The sequence below is a fragment of the Plecotus auritus genome (genome assembly GCF_963455305.1).
Source record: "Plecotus auritus genome assembly, chromosome: 2".
Classification (NCBI taxonomy): domain Eukaryota; kingdom Metazoa; phylum Chordata; class Mammalia; order Chiroptera; family Vespertilionidae; genus Plecotus; species Plecotus auritus.
In genome coordinates, this window is record NC_137771.1 from 65,593,504 (window position 1) to 65,614,340 (window position 20,837).

At 40.0% G+C, this 20,837-nt stretch overlaps 1 protein-coding gene across 6 annotated transcripts in view; it reads right to left on the reverse strand.

The window, feature by feature from the left end:
• Positions 1-20,837, reverse strand: part of DDAH1 (dimethylarginine dimethylaminohydrolase 1) — a 183,171-nt gene that overhangs the window by 73,559 nt on the left and 88,775 nt on the right. The window lies entirely within an intron of this gene.

The following is a 20,837-nucleotide window of genomic DNA, read 5'->3' on the forward strand; positions in this document are numbered from 1 at the left end:
TTTGAAGTTCACAATGCAATGCATGTCCTTCTAGCGGCGCAACATAACAATTTAAATATTTCTGAAAGGTCTTTATAACCTTTAACATAGTGACGACATACATGGAGAAGACACGAGTAGCTAAGGAAAAATCAAGAGATCACATGACATTGGGAAAAGCAGGTAATGCTGCCAAAATACATGCGAGTTCACATAGTGAATTGTCAATGAAGAGTTAGGAGACATAAACATAGCAGAGTAACCTCTACCAGGGGTGGGCAAACTTTTTGACTCGAGGGCCACAATGGGTTCTTAAACTGGACCGGAGGGTCGGAACAAAAGCATGGATGGAGTGTTTATGTGAACTAATATAAAGTCAAAGTAAAGGAGCGGAGGGGAGAGCAAGAGAACTGGATAGGACAGCCGGATCCGGCCTGCGGGCCGTAGTTTGCCCACAGCTGCTCTAGACTCTGAGAGCAAGCATGTCAAACTCAAAGGCTAACACGGGCCAAGTAAATGAGGCATGTGGCCCGCGGGCCGCAAGTTTTACGTGCTTGCTCCAGAGCAGTGGTCGGCAAACTGCGGCTCGCAAGCCACATGCGGCTCGCGAGCCGCGGTTTGCCGCTCTATTGACTAATGAGTTTGCCGACCACTGTGATAGCGGCTTAATCACAAGGAACAACAGCCTGTAATTATTGGAATCGAGAGTCTAGGTCAGTGATTGGCAAACTCATTAGTCAATAGAGCGGCAAACCGCAGCTCGCGAGCGGCATGTGGCTTGCGCGCCACAGTTTGCCTATCACTGCTCTAGAGTAATGAAAATATGGAAATACTTTGACAACAAGCCTGACATTCATGCAGTTAAAAAAGGTGAAAAGGGATACAAAATAAAATAAATATATCATCTCATCCTTGTCCTGTAACTCATGTAAAAATTCCACAAACCAGAGTGACTCAGAACAATAAAAAATTATTTCCGTGGATGCAATGTGACCTCTTTTCACAGCAGAATAGGTTTTTCTATGTAACCGGAAGTGGAAATCATTGCTGTAGCATAAAAAAAGAAGCAAAACCAACATTTACCATGACTTGTTGGGCAGCAGTGAACCCAGGAAAGCACATAACGGTTTCCTTCTGGCATCTGCCCCTGTGTCTATGGAAAATTCATTCAGCTTAGAGAGATCCTGAGAACAGAGCTACTGTTACCTTTCGTTTCTATTATGAATGCTGCTGCTTCTGTTATAACAACATTTCAAAGGTTACTCAGAATTCAGCAGTGACACATTTTGGTGTGAAAAGTGTACATGTAATATCTCAACTTAGGAACTTTATTCAACTCTTAAGTGTTTAAAGAGAACAGAAGTAGGGCGGCTAACGTATACCAGTTTCAGAAATAATGTATTTCTTTAAAAATCTTACGTCTTTCAAATTAAAAATTTAGAGGATAAAATGCTTGTGTTTTTTAAAAGTTAAATCAGCTGCACTGACATTAAAAAACTGGCCTTTGGCCCTAGCTGGTTTGGCTCAGTGGATAGAGCATGGGCCTGCAGACTGAAGGGTCCCGGGTTTGATCTGGTCAAGGGCACATGCCGGGTTGCGGGCTTCATCCCTAGTAGGGGTGTGCAGGAGGCAGCCGATCAATGATTCTCTCTCATCATTGATGTTTCTCTCTCTCTCTTCCTCTCCCTTCCTCTCTGAAATCAATAAAAAAATATATATATATATATATATAAAAAAAACTGGCTTTTGTACAAGGGCATTACTCCCCCTCCCCTTTAAAAAATATTCAGTGATATCTATATAAACAAAGTCATCAAGGTAGGTACAGACCACAAACACTGATAATACTATATTGCTTTCAGAGCTAAGGGTATGGACAAAAAATTTTTGTTTTAAGCATCACATAAACAGTTTTGAAAGTGGCAGGACCCCATGGCATCAAATCAGCAGTGCTAACCCCCGGGAGATTTCTGGAGAAGAAACAAGAGAGGCTCAACCACAAGCTGTCCATGGAGAGCTGCATACCCTTGGCACAGGGGTTCCATGAAGCAGACAAACTCAGCTGCAAACAAGGTCCAGTGTTGCCCTGACACATGGACCCATAGCATGCCAGCTACTCTGGCAGTTAAAACACTAAAGATGCCCTGGCTCAGTGGCTCAGTTGGTTGGAGTGTCGTCCTGTGTAGCAAAATGTTGCGGGTTCAATTCCTGGTCAGGAAAACATACCTAGGTTGCAGGTTTGATCCCGGTCAGGGCGAGTACTGGAGGCAGCCAATAGACGTTTCTCTCTCTCTTTCTCTCCCCTTCCTCTCTCTCTCAAATCAATAAACATATCCTTGGGTAAGGATGTAAAAACAAACACTAAATATAACTATGGAAGTGGGAATTTTTGCAGGAAAAGATCCAAACGCTGAGCCTTCAAGAAACTGCCTGCCTATTCTGTGGATACATAGCCATAGTTAATGTTGACTTACTTAACTTTCAAGAAAAAAAATAAATAAAGGCCAAAAAACACACCCACCGTTCACAGAGGCACCTTACAGAGTAGAATTTAGCATTACTCAGGGTGGGGGGCACTGTAAGAACAAACAGTATTAATTCCAAAGGCTGAGTTGAATGGATCAGTTTAGCCCATGAAATTAGAAATAAAAAGGGTAAATTAGAGAAACGTCTTCATTAATTAAAATACTATCCATATAATTTGCATCCTCTATTCTAAAGATTTACATCTCCTCTTTCCCTTTTCACTCTACATGTTTGCTTGATCTTTTTACTGTATCCTGTAAGAATATAATTTTTACCGTATTCCTTTTGCCCCAAGTCCTCTCCTCCCACCCTGTGCTACCGATTCCTCTCCTGGCAGCAGTGGGTTCAGATGACCTCTGCCACTTCCATTCACCCAACTCACGCATCTTTCTTGCAGGAGCTGGTACTAGTTTTTAGGTAATTATATTTTCCTCCCTCCCCCCCTTTTTTTCTGGAGTACTAATGTAAAAAAAATGTAGTGTTATTGGTTACATACTCAGCCCCTCCATTAGGAATGTCTGTATAGTGTAGTGTTATGATCAAGGGCCTGGAATTCAAATCTCTGCTCTGCTACTTACTAGCCAAGTGACCTTAGGTTGCTGAACTTTCTGAACTCCAGTTTTCTCATTGCTAAAACGGGTGCTTAGTCAGACTGGTACCAACTTCCTAAGCTCCTCCTGACCATTAAATATATGTTAAGCATTTAGTACATAGTATTGCTCAATAAACATTAGATATGTGTTCTATTATTTTGATGAGTACCAGGTTGTGTGCACCCAGTGACAAATACTTGTACTATGAAACTGACCCACAAAAGAAAACGGTTTCTTTTTCTTTGTACATTTGGACAAGTTTCTCATATTTTACCACTACATGACAGATCCCATCTGCTTTCCAGGGAATTAAAATTACAGTCTTTTCTGCAAAGCCAATGTAAAGTTAGAACACAAACACTGAGGATACATTTAAATTTAAATCATTCCAATTTTATTTCCTCCCTGGAAGCTGTCAGGCTATGTGGTAGATTCTTGTATCTTTGCTTCAAAATAGCCCCTGGAGGTACTACATAAGGTGGGAAGTGGGCCTGTCTGGTAAGACATCCCACAGGCCTCAAAACTGCGTTAGGCAAGATGATATAGAATGATTACAGTTACTAAAGGCATTATCACTCTAAAGGACTCGGTCTAAAAAATTTCCCCCTTTTTTTAAGTTTAAAAATTTTTATATTTTTTTAATTTTTAAAATTAAATCTTTATTGTTGAAAGCATTACATATGTCCTATTTTTCCCCCATTGGCCCCCTGTAGCCACCCCCACCCCCACCCCAGGCGTTCACCACCCTACTGTCTGTGTCCATGGACTATTCATATATGCATACAAGTTCTTTGGTTGATCTCTTCCCACCCACCCACCTTCCCCACCTTCCCTCTGAGATTCCCTAGTCCAGTGGTCGGCAAACTCATTAGTCAACAGAGCCAAATATCAACAGTACGATTGAAATTTCTTTTGAGAGCCGAAAACTGACTTCTGTGCATGGGCCACGAAGTTTCAATCGCACTGTACGTGCACGCCCGCACGTGGCATTTTGTGTAAGAGCCACACTCAAGGGGCCAAAGAGCCGCATGTGGCTCACAAGCCACAGTTTGTCAACCACTGCCCTAGTCTGTTCTATGATTCTATGTCTCTGGATCTATTTTGTTCATTAGATTTCACATATGAGTGAGATCATGTGGTACCTGTCTCTCTCTGGCTTTTTCGCCCCCCTTTCTTAATGCCTAGTCTCCTTTTCTTACTGTTTCTGTTCTACTCTCTTCTTACCTTCTTTATGGCTCTCATTTTTTGTTCCTTATTTGTCCTATCATGTTTACATCATCATCCTGTCTTCTCATTTCACTCCTTTGGGGTTCTTTTGCCCCAAGTCTTCTTTAGGGTTTTAATGGTGAATAGAAAGAACTGGGGATTTGAATACAGGTCTTATTACTTATTAGCTATGTGACATGGGATGAGTTAACCACTTGTAGCCTCAGTTTCCTAATCCAAAAATGGGATAATGTTTTCTCTCTAACAGGGATTATGTGGATAACAAACAAACTGATACATACAAGGCACCTAGTTCAGTATCTGGCACATTATGATCAAAACCAGTAGTTGCTAAAAACAAACATCAAATGTTTGTTTTGGGTTACCTTTCAAAAAGAAATAAAAGATAAAAACATACCATTTGCAGCACTAAACAAAACATCTATTGATTCCACCTATCCTGTTCTTCTTGTAAAATTTTCCCCAAAACAAATATAAAACCGTATACATTTATTATTGGGAAGCTATATATAATAGCTTGCAATAGTGCCATAATTAGTTTATACTTTATTTAGATGCCAATATTGTCTAGTTGGCCCTGTCCAAAGTTGACTTTGCTGGGCATATATTTAAAATGTCCACTTTGAATGTTTCACAGCTTCACTTTGGATGTGAATGTTCTCATGAGGCCTATTGAGCAGTCTGTGCTGAGGTTCCATTAACGACCTGCACCAACCTCTGTTTGCCAAGCTGCTTTCCTTCAGCTGCTTTGCTGGATTAGCTGCCAGAGGTTAAGACTACAAATGAGGCCCTCAGTCTTGGCCCGTCTGCAGCTGATGTGTCTCAGTTCTGCCCGGCGCTGGGAGCTGTGCCGTCACCATCACCACTAGGTTTTCAATGCCATTTGAATGTTCTGGGTCCCTTTTAACCCATTGTATTGTCAGAGCTTTAAAATTACACCATCATCCTATTTATATTCTTATCCCGCTCCGAAGAGATGAATAGCAGTAACATAGCTTTTTTGGTAGGGGAGGCGGTTTCATTTCCTCAACTTGTTGCTGATGTTGTTTTGCCGTTAGTGTTAAGTGTGACATGCAGATAATGCTGAGGAAGCCACTCGAGCAGCTGAGGTGATGTCTCTAGAAAGTCAAAGGGCAGCTGGTTTGGAACCTGCTGGTGCATCAAAGTTACATTGGGTTGTCCTGGCTACACTCAAAGGCCACGCTTCACTTGTTTATTCATGTGCTTTGTTAACCAGCACATCTTAGCTCCTGAGGCCACATGGACTAGCACATTTGACTGATTTTATAATATTAATACTTAGCACCTATATCATGCTTTCACATATATCTTCTCATTTGATCAACATTTCAGCTCAACACTTAGTAGATGCCAACATTTTTTAAAACCGGCTACAAAGATAAAAAAAACAAACCCACAAACCCATAATCCCTGTCCCTGGGGAGTTAATAATCTAATAGGGGAGATATACCTCTCGCAATCCGGGACCCCTCAGGGGATGTCTGACTGCCGGTTTAGGCCCGATCCCTACAGGAGTCGGACATCCCTCTCATAATCCAGGACCGCTGGCTCCTAACCGCTCACCTGCCTGCCTGCCTGATCACCCCTAACCACTCTGCCTGCCTGATCACCACTAACTGCTCACCTGCCTGCCTGATTGCCCCTAACTGCCGCTGCCTCAGCCCCCGCTGCTGCGGCTTCGTCTGGAAGGACGTCTGGAATGACGACCAGAAGGTCGTTCAGCTGTCTGGTCTAATTAGCATATTACGCTTTTATTATTATAGATAGTGACCATAAAATGAAATATTTGTTGGATGTTTACAATAACGCCAAGGGGTAGAAGGGTAGGCATTAGTATACCAGTGAACTGAGGCTAAGGGAGGTTGACTGACTTGCTGAGTCAAGGCTGCTGAGCCCACGCCCATGTTCATTTCCACTGCACTGTGTAGTTATGATTCTCCCGAGGCCCATCACAGAGCACAACCTCATCAGGACTGGAGCTCATGCCTTCTGTTTTCCAACCCTGTGCATTTAAGTCCACTGGGTATTACAAGATGCTATGCTGAAGTAATTTTGGGTTCTATGGTATCTTCATATCGGAGATGGATGGCATTTCTGTATGTGAGGGCCTTAGGATGCTAAGGTGTGGTGTGATTAAAATGCTAAGTAATATGAACAGAATGTACTAACCACACTAGGAATGCTCACCGAGTATGTCCTGTGGATTAATTATCACCCTTTAACTGTGGGATGCATTAGGTTCATGTTCAAGGAACATTCAGTGATTCATTCCTTAACTTCCCTTCATGTGCTGGTTAAATTACTAAAACTAACCAAAACTACAAAATAAAAAAAAAAAGAGAATAAAAAAGAGGTTTAATATACTAAATGACTCAGTCATAAAAATTCCTAAGTAAAAACATACTGGAATGCTCTTCTAAACTCTAACTTTAGGACAAAGCTCTTAGAAGGAATTTAGTTAGCAATATATTAACAAACATTAAGATAGTCTTCCTATATGCTAGAAACTCGACTAAGAACTCCAATTTAACTTACCTAACCCTCATAATCTGATGAAACAAGTACAAATATTATTCCTGTTTCACACATGGGAACATGGAGGCAGGTTTGCTGACTTGTGCATGGTCTTACAGCAGCAGAGCTGAGATTTGAACTTACTAGCAGACAGCTGTGCTCTGGTGTTTGTGTTCTTCTTTTCTATACAATGTTTGTGTTCTTCTTTTCTACACAATGACCACTATGCAGTCAAATGAAAATAAATGTTGGAATGATCATGAGGCGCTACAAGACCTTTGGATTTATTTGTTTGAACAAAATGTGGACCCAGACATTCTGGAGGCTACAATGAAAGGGCAGAGGCTACAAATTGCAGCAGTCTGAACTTAGGTTTGTTTCTAAAGATCCTCAATTTTGTTTTCCCAAGAATACAGACTGATATTATTGAATGTTGGGAGCCATTCCTTCATCTTTCCGATATCTAGGTTATGAGAAGGAATTATTTGTGGGAAAATCTTTAAACAGTCAGCAATGTATTTTAAGCGCAGTGAGATTACAAAAGCACATGGACATTTTAGATACACTTCAAACCAAGATACTATACACACTGCAAACCAATACAACTAATCTGGAAAGATGAGAAGGGTTCCTACCACACTGGGAAGTATGGCAGGCAGAATTCGAAGATGGTGCCCAAGACTGCCACCCCCTGATGTACACACTGTGTGCAGATAAATCTCTCCCTCTGAGTGTGAGAAGAACCTGTATCTATGATATCACTGTTGTGATGAGGTTACATTTCCTGGCATAGGTAAGATATTTTGCAGATGTGATTAAGGTTTCTAGTCAGCTGACTTGAGTTAATCACAAGGGAGATGACCCTGGATGGGCCTGACTAATCAGGGGAGCCTTTTAAAGAGGGTTTAAAAGTCAGCGGTGGAGTAAGTCAGAGAAATGTTCTACTGTTAGGGAAGAAAGTAAGCAACCATGTTGGGAACTGCCTGTGGAGGGGGCTTACAGAGCAGCCTCGAGGGACTGAGTAGCTCCCCATTGACAGCCAGCAGAAAAAGCAAAGGAGCTGTGGCCTTTGTCCTACGATCACAAGAAACTGAATTCTGCCAACAACTTGAATGAGCTAGGAAGAGAACACAGTCCGGGCAACAATCATTTACGCTGTGAGATAATAAATTGGTGTTTTTTACGTTTCTGTGCTTATGGTAAGTGGTTACAACAGAAAACCAATACAGAAAGCCCAAATTTAAACAGATTTTTAAAAAAGGTATTTGTAAAGGCCTTTTGTCAGAAGCAAAAAAATTGAATAAATGTCCGTTTCAAGTTGTTTGTTCAAAATACAGCTCAAAAATTTTTAAGATGTCCCTAAGAAATTACCAAAAATACAATATTGTACATGAGTTTGGGGTGCCAGACCCACCAACTTCCTTAATCTGTGCTTTATTAAAATGTTGGGCAATTATATTTTGAAATGATGGAAACAAGTTGTAATATTGTTTTTTGGCTACAAATCTAATACATGCTCATAAAAATTAAAATGACAAAGGTATATCCTATATAATAAAAGGGTAATATGCAAATCGACTGAACAGTGGAACCACCTGTTGTTATGATGCGCACTGACAACCATGGGCAGATGCTCAATGCAGGAGCTGCCCCCTGGTGGTCAGTGCACTCCCACAGGGGGAGCACGACTCAGCCACAAGCCAGCTCATGGCTGGTGAGCACAGTGGCAGTGGTGGGGAGCGGGCCTAAGCTGTCAGTCAGACAACCCCCAAGGGCTCCCGGACTGCTAAAGGGTGCAGGCCGGGCTGAGGGGACCCACCCTCTTACCCCCCAGTGCATGACTGTCATGCACCGGGCCTCTAGTATGTAAATAATAATAGAAAGCAAAAATGTGCCTCGAATTATCCCAATCTTATTATTTCCATTTATTGAGTAAATACTGAGTGTCTGTTGAGAGCTAGACACCATGCTAGACAGTGGTCAGTGACCATAAAAAATAGACATGGCCTCTGCTGTCCAGTGCCCTTAGGGGCACAGACATTAAAGATTCACACAAGTCAACACACAGTTATATGTTATGATAAGGGCTTTGAAAGAAAGCAATAGTGTGTTTTGGGAAATAAAATGTTTCAGGGGGTCCAAGAAGGTCACTTAGAGGAAGTAACATGTAAGCTAAGAAATAAAAAATGTTAATAGTAGTTATTTATTCCTGCGGGGATCTTGAATTCTTCCTTAGAACCAAAAGGGATTTTTGGATGATACTCAGATCATAAATGGCTCACCTTAGTCTATTAGAAAATGTAGTCAGTCAGCAAAAGCTAAGAACTATATGATTTCACTCACATGTGGGATATAAAACTGAAACTCGTGAACACACATAGCAGTGTGGTGGTTGCCAGAGGGAGGGAGTCGGGGAGAAGAGGCTCCTAATATAAGGTGACAGGAGAAGATTTGACTTTGGGTGATGGGCACATGGTACAATATGTAGACAACATAGAAATCCACACCTGAAACCTATATGTTCATGTTGACCAATGTCACCCCAGTCAATTTAATTAATATTTAAAAAAAAAAAGAAAATTTAGTAAAGGGCGTCTCTATTAGAAAAATGGTCACTAGTACTGGAAATTATGTAATACATTAAAATCTTCAAAAGTTATTAGAGTCAAGTAAATGTCATTAATCCTGTAATCATTCTGGGAACTGGTGGTATTTATAGGATGGTTAACAAGTTTGAAAGTTTTATAACCGCCTAGCTCATTTTCCTCTTATTGAACTTTTGTAATAAAAACTATTACACGAATGAGATCTCTTGAAACATTTCCCACAGACTATTAAATAAATATCCATCACATTTTTTTTCCATTGATTTCTTGGATTTCTAAACTTACTGGTCTATTTCTAGTGGCAAGTTCTAAAAATTAACCAGGATATTGAGCATCTTGATTTTCATATTTGTAAGATGAGGGGGCAGAGCTTAAAAATGAGGTCATTTCCAGTTCTAGAGTTCTGAGAGTTGTAGTCCCAAAACAATTTTTGGCATTCATAAATATGACTCTAAGTGTAATTCTATCTCCTTCCCATAGAGTTTACTGAAAACACCCCAGACGATTATTCATGAGTAAAGTATTCTGGCATTTAACCAGATTCAACCAGAAGCAATGAAGCTGGGTATATGAATGAGGGGAAGATAGGGCAAACCCAAAAGTGGATAAAAAAATCTGAGAAGGGCCCAGCCGGTGTGGCTCAGTGGTTGAGCATTGACCTATGAACCGGTAGGTCACAGTTTGATTCCTGGACAAAGCACATGCCCAGTTTTGGGGCTTGATCCCCAGGAGGGGGCGTCCAGGAAACAGCCGATCAATGATTCTCTCTCATCATTGATGTTTCTTTCTCTCCCTCTCTCTTCCTCTCTATGAAATCAATAAAAAACATATTTTTAAAAAATCTGAGAAGGATGGGAATCCTCAGAGGTAAACCAAAGGATTCTGCTAGAGAAAAACTACATCTAGAAAATAAGGTGTGTAACACTAGCTTATGATACTTATGGGATTTTCTTGTGTTTGTTTATTTATTTATTTGTTTATTTATTTATTTATTTATTTGTTTATTTATTTATTTATTTATTTATTTTTAGTAAACCAAGATGCTTCTAATTACCTGCCAACAGTGAGAATAATTATACTATACAGAGCACCCATAATGCCTATCCTATGAGAAGACAGATGTCAGGCCCTGCTTTGTTGCTAACTCCTGCATACTTTCATATACTAGTATAGTACAGTACGGTTCATCCTTACCTAATTCTCAGGGTCAATTGTGACCTGAGAAAGAAGGATCTAACTAGCTCCAGGCTGATGCTCTGGGATTCAGCACTAAGTCATTCTTTATGCTTTGTCCCTCTCTAACCTATACCTGGGCGCTACTATGGTTATTTTCACTGGAGTCCTGCTCTAATAATTTATCCCAGTCTCTTCCTATGAGTAGGGTGCTTCTTTGTGCTCTCCCTAAGGATTTGAGCATTGGTTCTACAACCCAACACTGTAGATGAGTTTCCTAGGTGCCCACTATATGCAAATGGTCCTTGTCATCTCTCCATCTCCTTTACACAGAATCAATATTGCCAAGATCTGAGAATCCACCTCTTGAAAACTCACAACTCTGACCCTCTTTTACAATTTTAATGCTACAGACTTAAGTTATCATCATTAATAGTAAGTAAAATGTATTAAGTTCTGTCTAAGTGCCAAGCATTGTGCTAAGTGTTTTTGCATGGACTGATCCCTTCAGGCAGCTCCTAGGCTAAATTGGTCATGGCATCTCTTTCCCTCTTGCTAGGGACTGGTGCAAATGACATAATTTTAGCCACTGAGGGGAAGTCTGTTGAGAGGTTCCTGAAGGCATAGAAGTTCCTTTGGACATTGTCCTGTCTAAATATGGTACCTGGCACTGGGGCTTGGTCTGAGAACACAGCCATCACCAAGGATGGCAGGGCATAGAGATGGAAAGAACCTGGGCCTTGATGACATCGTTGAGCTGATGAATCAATCAACCCTGGAGCCCTGGAGCTCTGAATACTGGGTGAGGCAAAAGTAGGTTTACAGTTGTGAATACAGGAAAGTTCATTCTTGCATTATTATTTATTAATTATTGTATTATTTCTCATATGAACAATTTTAAACCTATTTTTGCCCCACCCTGTATATGACATTTTTATTTCCTCAACTATTTTAAATTGTGTTTTCTGTTAACTGCAGCTAAAAGCAACTCATCCTATATAATAAAGAGGTAATATGCAAATTGACCATCACTCCAACACACAAGATGGCTGCCCCCATGTGGACACAAGATGGCCACCACAAGATGGCCAGCAGGGGAGGGCAGTTAAGGGTGATCAGGCCAGCAGGGGAGGGCAGTTGGGGGGGAACAGGCCTGCAGGGGAGGGCAGTTGAGGGGGACCAGGCCTGCAGAGGAGGGCAGTTGGGAATGGCCAGGCCTGCAGAGAAGGGCAGTTGGGGAGGACCAGGCCTGCAGGGAGGACAGTTGGGGGTGACCAGGCCTGCAGAGGAGGGCAATTGGGGGGAACCAGGTCTGCAGGGGTGGGCAGTTGGGCGTGACCAGGCCTGCAGGGGAGGACAGTTAGGGGCGACCAGGCTGGCAAGGAAGGGCAGTTAGGGGGGACCAGGCCAGCAGGGGAGGGCAGTTAGGGGGGACCAGGCCAGCAGGGGAGGGCAGTTAAGGGAAATCAGGCTGGCAGGGGAGCAGTTAGGCGTTGATCAGGTTGGCAGGGGAGTGGTTAAGGGGTGATCAAGCTGGCAGGCAGAAGTGGTTAGGGGCAATCAGGCAGGCAGGCAGGCGAGTGGTTGGGAGCCAGCAGTTCTGGATTGTGAGAGGGATGTCCGACAGGCAGTTGGACATCCCTCGAGGGGTCCCAGATTGGAGAGGGTGCAGGCTGGGCTGAGGGACACATACACACACACACCCCATGCACGAATTTCATGCACTGGGCCTCTAGTTTACTTATATAACTAAAATTGACAAGCAGTAGAGTCCATAACGATAGACCATATTATTAAAACTCATTAAATTCTGATGTAGAAACAACTATAGGCCTTTTCTTTCTTTTTATAATATGTGGAATGACTTGACATTCCACAAATTATACAATAAGTAAGGTGTGATTTTAACTAATACCTGCTATTTTGGCTGATAAGAATGCCATCTATAAGACTAACACAAGCCTGCTTACAGAAGAAAGCAGATTATAACTGATAATTTGTAAAGCCAAAAGTGCCCCGAGAAGTGTTATATTCCTTAATTCTGTAGAGGAAGCACAAAGAATATAGCTCCACTTGTTAGAGTTGGACGTTAACGTTGCAACACTCCTCTCTGAACCAGTGCTCAGATGTGGAGGACATGTGATCGGGAAGGTTAGACAGAAATGCAGGAGGAAAACCAGTGGGCCCAGAGTACAAAGGCGAAAGAAAAACAGCTCTGAAGAAATCTGGGAGAGATCCCTCTCATTATCTGGAGTGGACACAACAACAAAGTTCTAGATGTTCCAAGGCCCCTCCACAAAGATGTGGCAGCAAGACAGTTTCCTGGAAGAAGGCTGGACGCAACATTCAGCTTTTTAAATAGAAAATTAGGCAGGAGCTGGGCTGGTCTTGCCACTCTTGACATCTAATGTACTAATTCAAACGGTCCATTTCCTTGTTGGTGATAATGATACAACACATGTATTGAGTGACTAAGAGCAACTGACATTCCGTCTACAGGGATCAAATAAAAATATATCACCAAATGCCAAGTGAAAATAAGTGTCAGCTGCCAAAAGGCCTGCAAAATTTAGTATGTTGAGAACTAAGGAACTGACAAATTTTAAACTAATTTTCCCGAAAGTTGAAAACCATAAAAATTTGCTGTGCACGTCGTCCAAAATAAGCACCAGATAGCTTGAGGTGCCCATAATTTTCTGTGAAATCAGAGAAGTTGCATGCTGCATTTTTTAAAGGCAAACAGCCTTAAAGTATGAGAAGTATTTTGTATGTTCAGTACACAATTAATACATTGTAGGCATTAGGCTGCCCTAGAAGCCTTCCAACATACCCTGGCCCCACCCAACTGTGGGCCTTGCATGGGTTAGATATACCTCCTGTGTGTTCCCATGTGCCCCAAAGGTATCTAACTAAAATGCTGGCCTCAGTAGATCTCTGTGTGTATTGAATGAGCAGCTGAACAACTTTGCAAGTTAGACATAACTTCTAGAAATGTGATAGCAAACTTGTGTGTAAGACAAACTATGCAACCTGTTTAGTCAAAGCATAGTAACAAGGTGGGGTGAACGCTTCTAGAGAAGTCTTACAGCATTTCAAGGGTGAGCAGACTCATCTTCATTTCTAAAGAGCTCCAAGTGAGAAAACGACCCCAGGTCTATTCATTATAATAATCACTAACTGCCACTCTTCTCTTTACCTTCTCCAATAATTTCATTCATTTACCTAGTCAATTGACAAACATCTATCCAGCATGTTTAATATATTTGGCACTTTGAATCTAGGCCATGGGAATACATCAGTGAAGAGAGAAGATCCCTGTGTATGTGGGGATATGGATTCAGAAAGAGGACAAATCATACAGAATTTTGTAAACGAGCATAAAGGGTGGGAATTTTAAATGTCAAAGCCTCTGTAAGTTTGAAGGAGGTGAGTGGCACATCTAACTTACAAAGACAATTCTGGATAGCTACATTGTGAAAATGGACTAGAAGGCAAGAATGGAAGCAGGGAAATTAGTTAAGAGGCAGTTGCGGTAGTCCAAATGAAAGATAATGGTGGCTTGGACAAGAGTGGCAATAACAGAAACAAAGAATGGTGCATCAGTCTGGGATGTGTTTTGAAGGAGAGTTGACAGCACTTGGTGATGGCGTAGATGTGGGGAAGAAGGAAAGAAAGGAATCAAGAATGACTCAAATGTTTGTCATGAGCAATTGGGTGGATGATGGACCAATCTCTGATATAGATAAGGCAGGGGAAAGAAGCAAGTCTGGGGAGAAAATTCAAGAGTTCTGTTTTGGCCATTTTGAGATTAAAATGCCTTGTAGATATTCAAACAGAGAGGTTAACACATTTGAATATATTAATCTAGACTTCTGGAGAGTAGTCAGAACTGGAAATAAGATTTGGGAATCAGTCCTTGCTGGGTGGCTCAGTTGGTTGGAGAGTTGTCCCATACCAAAAAGGTTGCGCGTTTGATCCCTGGTCAGGCGCATACAGGAGGCAACTGATCCATGTATCTCTTTCACATCGATTGTTTCTCTCTTCTCCCTCATTCTCTCCCTCTCTCTCTAAAAACCAATTTTACAAGATCCAGGAAGAAATCAACCAATGAACTTGTATGCATATATGCATAACCCATGGACACAGACAATGGGGTGGTGAGGGCCTGGGGGGAGGATGGGAAGAGGTTAATGGGGGAAAAAGAAGGAACTATGTAATACTTTCAACAATAAATATTAAAGAAAAAAATTCCTCAGGTGAGGATTAAAAAAAAAAAAGATTTTGGAGTGAATGACAAGAAAATAGTACATAAAAAACTTGGGGACATTAGAACTATTTCAAACTTCAGGAAGTGATGTGAAAAATCTGGCCTCGACAATTCCTCTTAACAGTATTCCAAGAAAGAGACTCCAGGATACATTTTTGGTTCACTGCTATTACAAGGTATGGTGGCTGTCTGTAGCAATGGATGGAAACATCTCCCTTTGGCAAGAAAGAACTGCTTAATCCACATTCATTATAATTGCATAGATAAAGGCCTGGAAACACATAAATGAACTGTAATAAACTTTCCAGATTTAATAGGTATGTGATGGGTTCAAGTGAGATTCCTTGCCAATTGCCTGTACATTGTCTTTTTAAAAAAATATATATATTTTATTGATTTTTTACAGAGAGGAAGAGAGAGGGATAGAAAGTCAGAAACATCGATGAGAGAGAGACATCAATCAGCTGTCTCCTGCACGCCCCCCACTGGGGATGTGCCCGCAACCCAGGTACATGCCTTTGACCGGAATCGAACCTGGGACCCTTCAGTCTGCAGGCCGACGTTCTATCCACTGAGCCAAACCAGCCAGGGCTGTACATTGTCTTTTTAAATTCAGTTTTGTGGAAGCTATAAAACAACAGTAGTATAAGATTTTATTCTTTCAGAAACCATCAAGTTTTGAAATTATGATCACTTGCCCAGGAGACAAGGTGAAGTTCATTAAGCAATTATATATAGTAAGCAAGGCTACAGAAAGAACAACCATCAAACACGTTTTAAATCAGTCAAAAAATACATTCGCGCCACAGCACCATAGGACTGAATGAATACTTGCTGTGCTCATTAAAACACATTCTCATTTCCTTATTCAAGTAGGTCCCCTAAAGCTCTTGGCTCAGACACCCTTCATTAGTATATCCTCAAAGACTGCTGTACGTGCTAAACATGAGTAAGGCTCTATTTCTTTAAAAAATATTATACTTGCTATTTTTTTTTTAACCAATTGAAACATGCTTTCTTCCTAACTGGTGCAAGTTGGTGCTTTTTGGATTGTACCACATTGTCTAGTGTTTCAACACAATATTCAGGATGGTTTTTAGAATGCTGGGATTGTTTTTTGGGAATGCTGGCTTTTATTTTTTCCTTCCTAGTCCTGGGTTTGTGTGTGTGTGCCGATTAAAGCCTTCATGGTTGTGACAGGCTCCAGTCAGGGTTAGCATACGTAGTAATTCATTCTAAGAAGTTGCCTTCTGATGCCAGGCTACAGCATGGCACATGGTTTTGTAAATATTCACCCTTTGTCATATGTTCAAACATTTGCTTCTCTTGGAGCTTATTTTTTAAAAGTTAATGAAAAAACCACCAGCTGAATACTGGTATATCTATGGCTATAAGGTAAAGGCTTATTTTTGGCCATAGTTGTACAAAGTGGTTATTTTCAAGAAAATCGCCCTTGGTTTTGACAGTTGTCCATATTCTAACACGGCAGTAACAAAAACAGTCCGTAATGTCTCTTGTCTGCTGCTGCCTCTGAGCATGCGCAGCTGTACTGAGACTGGAACAGTTCGATCACATTTTCCTAATAGAAACATTCCAGTCAATGTTTTACCAAGGAAAACGAATTATCGTCTAACTAATGAGTTTGGCCTTTACCAACTTACTTTAGAAAAATACGGTAACCTTTTTGCCCTTATGGTTTTCCCTCCTTTTAAAAAAGAAAAGTTTATTAGTTATCACAAAGTGTTAACTAATTTTAAACAAAACATTCATTTGAGCAATAGCTACTGGGGATATAACACAGAAGGGACTTCATATTTGGTTCTGAGTAATTCTCCAAGTAAAACCACCTTAATGGCATCTAGGTTCTCTTCTGATGAGGCAGAGCATGATGAAAGCAGATTCTCATAAATGTCATTGCTCCTATTGATTGTTTTTTCCCTTGAACCGGAGCTGAGCTGGCTAGGATCCATCGTCTCTCAACCAGATTTATTGTGGATCAGATGCATCCCATTTCACAACAGGAATGTGCTTATTATAAAATGTACAAAGCTTACAGTCCAACAAAGCACACAGTCTGTTGGCAAAAAAAACAACACACCAAAAAACAAAGAACAAACAAACAAAAAAAACAACAATACAAAACCCCACTTTGTTTAATAGAGAGTATAGCTTGAAAGTTTTTGGATGTATCTGAACTAAACTTAATATCATAAAATTGACACTCAAATCTTGAAATAAATCCCTACTGAACACAGTAATGTTTATGCTGTCAAAACTAAAAGCATTTTAGTATTATACAAATACACTCCCAAAGTATTTATTATTGACATTATATAGTTACCCAGATTTTCTTGTTACTTCAGTTTCTCCCAGATGGTAACTTGCGAACTTTGAAAAGTAGATTAACTCTTTCAGGTCTTCAGAGCACAATTTAACATATTGCCTCCCTAGTGATGATGCTATTTAGTATTTGTGCAATGAACTGAAGAGTATTGTTATACATATCGGGGAGAAACTAAGAGATATTTCTAAGAACAAGAAGAATGTGAATAAACTTAGCAGTAAAACTATATGAAAAACTAAATTACAACAACTTTTAAAAGTATGGCTGTTTATAAAAACTAAAAGGAAGCATGCAAAAACGAACAGAGCTGTGGTTTGTTGGTAGATAATGGTTGTTGTTACTGGAGGAAGAAGTTGAGAAATAGCTGAACATATAAAATTTCATCTACTACCCACAACTACTGCCCATTCTGGCTCCCAAGGCAGATCCCTGTACAGAGGACATGGCTTGTCAATGCATGCTTTCTATTATTCTAAACTAGAAGCCTGATGCACGAAATTTATGCAAGAGTAGGCCTTCCTTCCCCCAGCTGCCGGCGCTGGCTTCCCTCTGGCACCTGGAACCCGGGCTTCCCTCGCAGCCCCGGCTTCCTCTGGAAGGACGTCTGGTCTAATTAGCATATTACACTTTTATTATTAGAGATGTCCACGTAGTAATGTGACCCTGGGTAAGGAAGAGTGGATCACTTGTCACTGTATGCAGAAGTCTTTTTTGCTTGGGCTATCCGTCCCTGGCTCATCTGTGTGACTCCATCCAGGTTCTCACTCTTGGAGTCCCCTTGCTTTCCAAGGCGACCTCCATGTACTGCACTTGAAACAGACCCAGCCCAGCTTTTGCTCCTGCGTGGCCTATTTCCATGCAAACACTTCCACAGACCCTGGCAGTGCAGCTATGTCCAATGCAGTAGTGCTCTTTGGTTTCCTATCTAAATAGTCACTCAGTTTCTTACCTTCAAGGTCTCCTAGACTCCTGCCCACAGTGTTTCCAACTGCAAGAAATATATACCAACTCTCTTTAAAGCATGCTGTCTCCTGACCTCCTATACCACAGATTGAATGTAGAAAAATTAGAAAGTACATATTAGTAAAATAAAACCATTAGAAATCTTTGTAATCCCAACACGATGAATAGATACCACTATTAAAAATGTCACATAAACTTCCAGAATTTTCTATTAAGTATGTTTATGAAAAAATTTTTTGCTTATACTAATATAAAATTATAAACTCCACACATTCCACTTAATTAAACATGGGGCATTATTGTAAGGCAATGTAAAAATGAATTTCCACTTTAAATTGAGATTGCTTTAAAGTAAACTTCCTGAAAGTTATCTTCCAAAACAGTATTTTGATTTTAGGTACATCCAAACACAATAAGTAAAGCTCCTGGTACTGAATTTCAGAATCCTTCAAGGCTTATTAACCGTTGAAGACTCGGCTTTTTATTGTGGTAAGAGAATTTGGAAACAACTTTCTAAAACATTTAAATATTTGAAGAAATATTTTAGGATCAACTAGGATATGTGTTAAAATTTGAGGGTACAAATCTATGTCTTAATCCATAGAGCCTTTCTTCTCTGAATATACATGAATCAGATAAGAGGAAAAAATAGAAATCTTTAGCTATCAAAAATATTTTTTTCTGAGACATCAATAAAGATTTCTTCTGTGATGAAGTTTAAGTCTTGAACCAAATGCTGAGAAAGTACCCTTGCAACTGCAAAGTGATTAATTATTCAATGTTGGACAGAGAAAGGCCCTCTGTTCTTGTGGACATGCAGAGCAGACCCAGAATGCACCTGGTGAATCCAGGTCCTCATTATTTTGAAAACACCTGATATCCCATTACACCCAGAGAAGTTGCCAACTCCTTGTCCACACTGACTACATGCCATGTACCCCATTTTATGACTAAAAAGGATTTAAAATGCATGAAGCTTGTTGAAAGCACAACTGTCACATTCGACTCATTCCAAAGTGTATGGGAAAAAGAGCAGCACAGACATTTCAACTGAAGCTGTTATTGTGCCTGAATAACCATATCCCATTAAATTGCTAATAACCTACTAGAAGATGTTGATCACATCAGCCATACAGTTGCATTCCTTTCCCTTATACCAACTTGCCCAATTGCATTCTGTGCAGTGTACTCTTGCTGTGCCTTTTATTCCAAGGTTGCCCAGAATTCAAAGCACTTATTCAGAAAGTTTGTAATTCAATTTAGTATGCTATTAACAGGATTCTTTAGAGAAGATCATGGAAAAAGAAAATCAAACTTATTTTTGGGTCAATGACCAATTTTAAAGGAAACACATACTAAACCAGTTTCAAGAAAAAGGTCAGAATCCATGAGATGTTCAGGGGGAAAAAGTAAAAACATTAATTTCCACAATTTTCCGACATTCCTTAAAAATAAAAACAAGCCTAAGTATGGAATTGCAAAGTCCTGGTTCCCCTATACTAATGGTGGGGAACAATCCTGCCATTCATAGGAAGGTAGGAAGCAAGGTTTTTTCCTCAACACAGGGAAGTTTTGGCTTCCTTGCCCTTCATTTATTCTAGGATTCAAAATTGAATGTTATAAATCTTGAGTTAGTCTCTCAGAACAAATAATAATATACAATGAATTAAGTGCTTTAAAGCTTGATTTTTCCTAGCATAACTAACTCTTCATTGTAAATTGTGTATTAAGACACTACTATATTAAAATGTTAAATACTGAAAAAATATAAAAATGAATATATATCCTATAGGATTAGGCATTTTTTAAAGAGAAATAATATACTACATACACTGTTTACCTGATAATTAATTTAGTTAGTATATCTGGCATTAAAAGATTAATTGAAAATGAATGATGGAAATTATGCATTAATGTTAAGATAACAAATGTTTTACTTTTAAAATTCTTTCATCAAACAGAAAACAATAATTTTCCTATAAATTTTTCTATTTGGCACAACCATCAAAGAGCCTTAGAAGAAAGGATAGGTCTCCACAAGCTCAGAGTACCAAATATCTGTCTCTATCCGGACAGTTTTCCAACGGGTAGAGTTGGGGTAACATTTCTTTCCATAGAGCAACTGATCTGGAATAACCTGACAATGCACTCAGAACGTTTCTTTTTTCCACCAGCAAAGTCAAGCTGAATAAAAGTAAAATTCATTTTCTGGATTATTTTATGATTGTAAAAATATTTGTGTCTATCTTTTCAGAGTGACCAAGATTAGGTATAGTGAAAGAATTTTTCCTTTCTGAAACACCTTAGTGAGAACACATAAAAACCAACTCTAAATCATGCACAAAGCCATAGCAGAGAGAAAGTAAATGTTAAAGCAACAATAATATGATTCAACAAAAATAAAAATGAGTAATAGCCCAATATAAAATGCTGGGAAATTACAGTAATTTCACAACCCATCAGAAATACCAAAACACACCATTACTTTAACAAATATTTATTGATCACCTAATAGATGTCAAAGGTAGATGAAGATATATGTGTGGTAAGTTTCTGGACTGGAGAACTAAATGAAAAGAAACTAACACAGGATATATAACTCACAGAATCATGGAACATTAAAA